Here is a 6655-nt window from a genome sequence, read left to right as displayed (position 1 = left end):
CACGGTAGGCCACGAAGCAATAGCTCGAGTGGGGAAAAAAGAAATAGCTTCAGCACATGATCCCAGGCGGTCTCCCATCCAGTACTAACCAGGCGCCTAAACCTGCTTAGCTTCCGAGATCAACGAGATCGGCGTGTATCTAATGGAGGTTATGGCCGTAGCAAATAGTGCAGGCGCAAAACCAGGTTTTATACAGTAGCACATAAGGAGTGAGAAAGCTGAGGAGGCTTCGACGTTACACTCTTACAAAACAATCATTAGTTTCGATATAAACGGCAGATTGGATCATAGGGTCTCCTTAATCCTGTAAACATCATTGTGACATCTGAATTCATTAATTTTCTGAAATACACTGCGTGTGCGTGTGATGGTAAAGGTTGACCAAGGTTAACGGTTTAAAGGGTCAGAGAATGGGTGGTGATTTTTTTTTGACGTCCTCCCATAATCTGAAGTGAGCGTGCGTGTTTGTGTTGGTGACAAGTTTAAGAAATTTACAACTGTCGGTTCAGCTCTCTGGTGCTCCCTGCTGGCAGTATCACTATACTGTCCTCATGTTTCACAAAAATAGTTTTGAGAGACGTTGTCAGTTTTTGTATGTTGCTTAAATCCTCCAAAGCGGTTGGCAGTAAACATCAGGTCACGGTACGCCACGGTAGGCCACGGAGTCAATGAGCTCGAGTTGAAAAAGAAAATGCTTACAGCACCTGGTATTCCCAGGCGGTCTCCCATCCAAGTACTAACCAGGCCCGACCCTGCTTAGCTTCCGAGATCAGACGAGATCGGGCGTGTTCAGGGTGGTATGGCCGTAAGCAATTAGTGCAGGCGCAAAACCAGGTTTTATACAGTAGCACATAAGGAGTGAGAAAGCTGCTGAGGCTCGACGTTACACTTTTACAAAAACAATCATTAGTTAGATATAAACGGCAGTAATTGATTCAGTAGGACTCCTTATCCATGTAAACGATCATTGTGACATCTGAATTCATTAATTATCTGAAATACACTGCGTGTGCGTGTGATGTTAAATGTTTGAACCAAGGTTAACGGTTAAAGTGTCAGAGAATGGGTGGTGATTTTTTGACGTCCTCCCATGATCTGAAGTGAGCGTGCGTGTTTGTGTTGGTGAAAGTTTAAGAAATGTACAACTGTCGGTTCAGCTCTCTGGTGCTCCCTGCTGGCAGTATCACTATACTGTCCTCATGTTTCACAAAAATAGTTTTGAGAGACGTTGTCAGTTTTTGTATGTTGCTTAAATCCTCCAAAGCGGTTGGCAGTAAACATCAGGTCACGGTACGCCACGGTAGGCCACGGAGTCAATGAGCTCGAGTTGAAAAAGAAAAAGCTTACAGCACCTGGTATTCCCAGGCGGTCTCCCATCCAAGTACTAACCAGGCCCGACCCTGCTTAGCTTCCGAGATCAGACGAGATCAGGCGTGTTCAGGGTGGTATGGCCGTAAGCAATTAGTGCAGGCGCAAAACCAGGTTTTATACAGTAGCACATAAGGAGTGAGAAAGCTGCTGAGGCTTGACGTTACACTCTTACAAAAACAATCATTAGTTAGATATAAACGGCAGTAATTGATTCAGTAGGACTTCTTATCCATGTAAACGATCATTGTGACATCTGAATTCATTAATTATCTGAAATACACTGCGTGTGCGTGTGATGTTAAATGTTTGAACCAAGGTTAACGGTTAAAGTGTCAGAGAATGGGTGGTGATTTTTTGACGTCCTCCCATGATCTGAAGTGAGCGTGCGTGTTTGTGTTGGTGAAAGTTTAAGAAATGTACAACTGTCGTTTCAGCTCTCTGGTGCTCCCTGCTGGCAGTATCACTATACTGTCCTCATGTTTCACAAAAATAGTTTTGAGAGACGTTGTCAGTTTTTGTATGTTGCTTAAATCCTCCAAAGCGGTTGGCAGTAAACATCAGGTCACGGTACGCCACGGTAGGCCACGGAGGCAATGAGCTCGAGTTTAAAAAGAAAAAGCTTACCGCACCTGGTATTCCCAGGCGGTCTCCCATCCAAGTACTAACCAGGCCGACCCTGCTTAGCTTCCGAGATCAGACGAGATCGGGCAGTGTTCAGGGTGGTATGGCCGTAAGCAATTAGTGCAGGCGCAAAACCAGGTTTTATACAGTAGCACATAAGGAGTGAGAAAGCTGCTGAGGCTTGACGTTACACTCTTACAAAAACAATCATTAGTTAGATATAAACGGCAGTAATTGATTCAGTAGGACTCCTTATCCATGTAAACGATCATTGTGACATCTGAATTAATTAATTATCTGAAATACACTGCGTGTGCGTGTGATGTTAAATGTTTGAACCAAGGTTAACGGTTAAAGTGTCAGAGAATGGGTGGTGATTTTTTGACGTCCTCCCATGATCTGAAGTGAGCGTGCGTGTTTGTGTTGGTGAAAGTTTAAGAAATGTACAACTGTCGGTTCAGCTCTCTGGTGCTCCCTGCTGGAAGTATCACTATACTGTCCTCATGTTTCACAAAAATAGTTTTGAGAGACGTTGTCAGTTTTTCTATCTTGCTTAAATCCTCCAAAGCGGTTGGCAGTAAACATCAGGTCACGGTACGCCACGGTAGGCAACGGAGTCAATGAGCTCGAGTTGAAAAAGAAAATGCTTGCAGCACCTGGTATTCCCAGGCGGTCTCCCATCCAAGTACTAACCAGGCCCGACCCTGCTTAGCTTCCGAGATCAGACGAGATCGGGCGTGTTCAGGATGGTATGGCCGTAAGCAATTAGTGCAGGCGCAAAACCAGGTTTTATACAGTAGCACATAAGGAGTGAGAAAGCTGCTGAGGCTCGACGTTACACTCTTACAAAAACAATCATTAGTTAGATATAAACGGCAGTAATTGATTCAGTAGGACTTCTTATCCATGTAAACGATCATTGTGACATCTGAATTCATTAATTATCTGAAATACACTGCGTGTGCGTGTGATGTTAAATGTTTGAACCAAGGTTAACGGTTAAAGTGTCAGAGAATGGGTGGTGATTTTTTGACGTCCTCCCATGATCCTGAAGTGAGCGTGCGTGTTTGTGTTGGTGAAAGTTTAAGAAATGTACAACTGTCGGTTCAGCTCTCTGGTGCTCCCTGCTGGCAGTATCACTATACTGTCCTCATGTTTCACAAAAATAGTTTTGAGAGACGTTGTCAGTTTTTGTATGTTGCTTAAATCCTCCAAAGCGGTTGGCAGTAAACATCAGGTCACGGTACGCCACGGTAGGCCACGGAGTTAATGAGCTCGAGTTGAAAAAGAAAAAGCTTACAGCACCTGGTATTCCCAGGCGGTCTCCCATCCAAGTACTAACCAGGCCCGACCCTGCTTAGCTTCCGAGATCAGACGAGATCGGGCGTGTTCAGGGTGGTATGGCCGTAAGCAATTAGTGCAGGCGCAAAACCAGGTTTTATACAGTAGCACATAAGGAGTGAGAAAGCTGCTGAGGCTTGACGTTACACTTTTACAAAAACAATCATTAGTTAGATATAAACGGCAGTAATTGATTCAGTAGGACTCCTTATCCATGTAAACGATCATTGTGACATCTGAATTCATTAATTATCTGAAATACACTGCGTGTGCGTGTGATGTTAAATGTTTGAACCAAGGTTAACGGTTAAAGTGTCAGAGAATGGGTGGTGATTTTTTGACGTCCTCCCATGATCTGAAGTGAGCGTGCGTGTTTGTGTTGATGAAAGTTTAAGAAATGTACAACTGTCGGTTCAGCTCTCTGGTGCTCCCTGCTGGCAGTATCACTATACTGTCCTCATGTTTCACAAAAATAGTTTTGAGAGACGTTGTCAGTTTTTGTATGTTGCTTAAATCCTCCAAAGCGGTTGGCAGTAAACATCAGGTCACGGTACGCCACGGTAGGCCACGGAGGCAATGAGCTCGAGTTGAAACAGAAATAGCTTACAGCACCTGGTATTCCCAGGCGGTCTCCCTTCCAAGTACTAACCAGGCCCGACCCTGCTTAGCTTCCAAGATCAGACGAGATCGGGCGTGTTCAGGGTGGTATGGCCGTAAGCAATTAGTGCAGGCGCAAAACCAGGTTTTATACAGTAGCACATAAGGAGTGAGAAAGCTGCTGAGGCTTGACGTTACACTTTTACAAAAACAATCATTAGTTAGATATAAACGGCAGTAATTTATTCAGTAGGACTCCTTATCCATGTAAACGATCATTGTGACATCTGAATTCATTAATTATCTGAAATACACTGCGTGTGCGTGTGATGTTAAATGTTTGAACCAAGGTTAACGGTTAAAGTGTCAGAGAATGGGTGGTGATTTTTTGACGTCCTCCCATGATCTGAAGTGAGCGTGCGTGTTTGTGTTGGTGAAAGTTTAAGAAATGTACAACTGTCGGTTCAGCTCTCTGGTGCTCCCTGCTGGCAGTATCACTATACTGTCCTCATGTTTCACAAAAATAGTTTTGAGAGACGTTGTCAGTTTTTGTATGTTGCTTAAATCCTCCAAAGCGGTTGGCAGTAAACATCAGGTCACGGTACGCCACGGTAGGCCACGGAGTCAATGAGCTCGAGTTGAAAAAGAAAATGCTTACAGCACCTGGTATTCCCAGGCGGTCTCCCATCCAAGTACTAACCAGGCCCGACCCTGCTTAGCTTCCGAGATCAGACGAGATCGGGCGTGTTCAGGGTGGTATGGCCGTAAGCAATTAGTGCAGGCGCAAAACCAGGTTTATACAGTAGCACATAAGGAGTGAGAAAGCTGCTGAGGCTCGACGTTACACTCTTACAAAAACAATCATTAGTTAGATATAAACGGCAGTAATTGATTCAGTAGGACTCCCTTATCCATGTAAACGATCATTGTGACATCTGAATTCATTAATTATCTGAAATACACTGCGTGTGCGTGTGATGTTAAATGTTTGAACCAAGGTTAACGGTTTAAAGTGTCAGAGAATGGGTGGTGATTTTTGACGTCCTCCCATGATCTGAAGTGATCTGTGCGTGTTTGTGTTGGTGAAAGTTTAAGAAATGTACAACTGTCGGTTCAGCTCTCTGGTGCTCCCTGCTGGCAGTATCACTATACTGTCCTCATGTTTCACAAAAATAGTTTTGAGAGACGTTGTCAGTTTTTGTATGTTGCTTAAATCCTCCAAAGCGGTTGGCAGTAAACATCAGGTCACGGTACGCCACGGTAGGCACGAGTCAATGAGCTCGAGTTGAAAAAGAAAAAGCTTACAGCACCTGGTATTCCCAGGCGGTCTCCCATCCAAGTACTAACCAGGCCCGACCCTGCTTAGCTTCCGAGATCAGACGAGATCGGGCGTGTTCAGGGTGGTATGGCCGTAAGCAATTAGTGCAGGCGCAAAACCAGGTTTTATACAGTAGCACATAAGGAGTGAGAAAGCTGCTGAGGCTCGACGTTACACTCTTACAAAACAATCATTAGTTAGATATAAACGGCAGTAATTGATTCAGTAGGACTCCTTATCCATGTAAACGATCATTGTGACATCTGAATTCATTAATTATCTGAAATACACTGCGTGTGCGTGTGATGTTAAATGTTTGAACCAAGGTTAACGGTTAAAGTGTCAGAGAATGGGTGGTGATTTTTTGACGTCCTCCCATGATCTGAAGTGAGCGTGCGTGTTTGTGTTGGTGAAAGTTTAAGAAATGTACAACTGTCGGTTTCAGCTCTCTGGTGCTCCCTGCTGGCAGTATCACTATACTGTCCTCATGTTTCACAAAAATAGTTTTGAGAGACGTTGTCAGTTTTTGTATGTTGCTTAAATCCTCCAAAGCGGTTGGCAGTAAACATCAGGTCACGGTACGCCACGGTAGGCCACGGAGTCAATGAGCTCGAGTTGAAAAAGAAAAGCTTACAGCACCTGGTATTCCCAGGCGGTCTCCCATCCAAGTACTAACCAGGCCCGACCCTGCTTAGCTTCCGAGATCAGACGAGATCGGGCGTGTTCAGGGTGGTATGGCCGTTAAGCAATTAGTGCAGGCGCAAAACCAGGTTTTATACAGTAGCACATAAGGAGTGAGAAAGCTGCTGAGGCTCGACGTTACACTTTTACAAAAACAATCATTAGTTAGATATAAACGGCAGTAATTGATTCAGTAGGACTCCTTATCCATGTAAACGATCATTGTGACATCTGAATTCATTAATTATCTGAAATACACTGCGTGTGCGTGTGATGTTAAATGTTTGAACCAAGGTTAACGGTTAAAGTGTCAGAGAATGGGTGGTGATTTTTTGACGTCCTCCCATGATCTGAAGTGAGCGTGCGTGTTTGTGTTGGTGAAAGTTTAAGAAATGTACAACTGTCGGTTCAGCTCTCTGGTGCTCCCTGCTGGCAGTATCACTATACTGTCCTCATGTTTCACAAAAATAGTTTTGAGAGACGTTGTCAGTTTTTGTATGTTGCTTAAATCCTCCAAAGCGGTTGGCAGTAAACATCAGGTCACGGTACGCCACGGTAGGCCACGGAGGCAATGAGCTCGAGTTGAAAAAGAAAAAGCTTACAGCACCTGGTATTCCCAGGCGGTCTCCCATCCAAGTACTAACCAGGCCCGACCCTGCTTAGCTTCCGAGATCAGACGAGATCGGGCGTGTTCAGGGTGGTATGGCCGTAAGCAATTAGTGCAGG

The 6655-nt window shown here is 44.6% G+C and overlaps 10 non-coding genes across 10 annotated transcripts; all 10 read right to left on the bottom strand.

The window, feature by feature from the left end:
• Positions 1–692: 692 nt before the first annotated feature.
• On the bottom strand, positions 693–811 carry LOC130399557 (5S ribosomal RNA). The gene has a single exon (XR_008902066.1). It is a non-coding gene; the product is annotated as a 5S ribosomal RNA (ribosomal RNA).
• Positions 812–1340: 529 nt separating this feature from the next.
• Positions 1341–1459, bottom strand: LOC130399972 (5S ribosomal RNA). The gene has a single exon (XR_008902462.1). It is a non-coding gene; the product is annotated as a 5S ribosomal RNA (ribosomal RNA).
• Positions 1460–1988: 529 nt separating this feature from the next.
• Positions 1989–2107, bottom strand: LOC130395845 (5S ribosomal RNA). The gene has a single exon (XR_008898852.1). It is a non-coding gene; the product is annotated as a 5S ribosomal RNA (ribosomal RNA).
• Positions 2108–2636: 529 nt separating this feature from the next.
• Positions 2637–2755, bottom strand: LOC130401257 (5S ribosomal RNA). Its single transcript, XR_008903721.1, has one exon. It is a non-coding gene; the product is annotated as a 5S ribosomal RNA (ribosomal RNA).
• Positions 2756–3285: 530 nt separating this feature from the next.
• On the bottom strand, positions 3286–3404 carry LOC130396746 (5S ribosomal RNA). Its single transcript, XR_008899368.1, has one exon. It is a non-coding gene; the product is annotated as a 5S ribosomal RNA (ribosomal RNA).
• A 529-nt stretch (positions 3405–3933) lies between these two features.
• LOC130401105 (5S ribosomal RNA) lies at positions 3934–4052 on the bottom strand. Its single transcript, XR_008903565.1, has one exon. It is a non-coding gene; the product is annotated as a 5S ribosomal RNA (ribosomal RNA).
• Positions 4053–4581: 529 nt separating this feature from the next.
• LOC130399556 (5S ribosomal RNA) lies at positions 4582–4700 on the bottom strand. The gene has a single exon (XR_008902065.1). It is a non-coding gene; the product is annotated as a 5S ribosomal RNA (ribosomal RNA).
• A 528-nt stretch (positions 4701–5228) lies between these two features.
• Positions 5229–5347, bottom strand: LOC130396745 (5S ribosomal RNA). The gene has a single exon (XR_008899367.1). It is a non-coding gene; the product is annotated as a 5S ribosomal RNA (ribosomal RNA).
• Positions 5348–5875: 528 nt separating this feature from the next.
• LOC130394254 (5S ribosomal RNA) lies at positions 5876–5994 on the bottom strand. Its single transcript, XR_008897431.1, has one exon. It is a non-coding gene; the product is annotated as a 5S ribosomal RNA (ribosomal RNA).
• A 530-nt stretch (positions 5995–6524) lies between these two features.
• On the bottom strand, positions 6525–6643 carry LOC130396744 (5S ribosomal RNA). The gene has a single exon (XR_008899366.1). It is a non-coding gene; the product is annotated as a 5S ribosomal RNA (ribosomal RNA).
• Between the last annotated feature and the right edge of the window lie 12 nt (positions 6644–6655).

The sequence above is a fragment of the Gadus chalcogrammus genome, chromosome 12 (assembly GCF_026213295.1).
Source record: "Gadus chalcogrammus isolate NIFS_2021 chromosome 12, NIFS_Gcha_1.0, whole genome shotgun sequence".
Taxonomy (NCBI): Eukaryota; Metazoa; Chordata; class Actinopteri; order Gadiformes; family Gadidae; genus Gadus; species Gadus chalcogrammus.
Note: the sequence above shows the minus strand (reverse complement) of the source record. Positions and strands in the feature narration are given on the sequence as shown.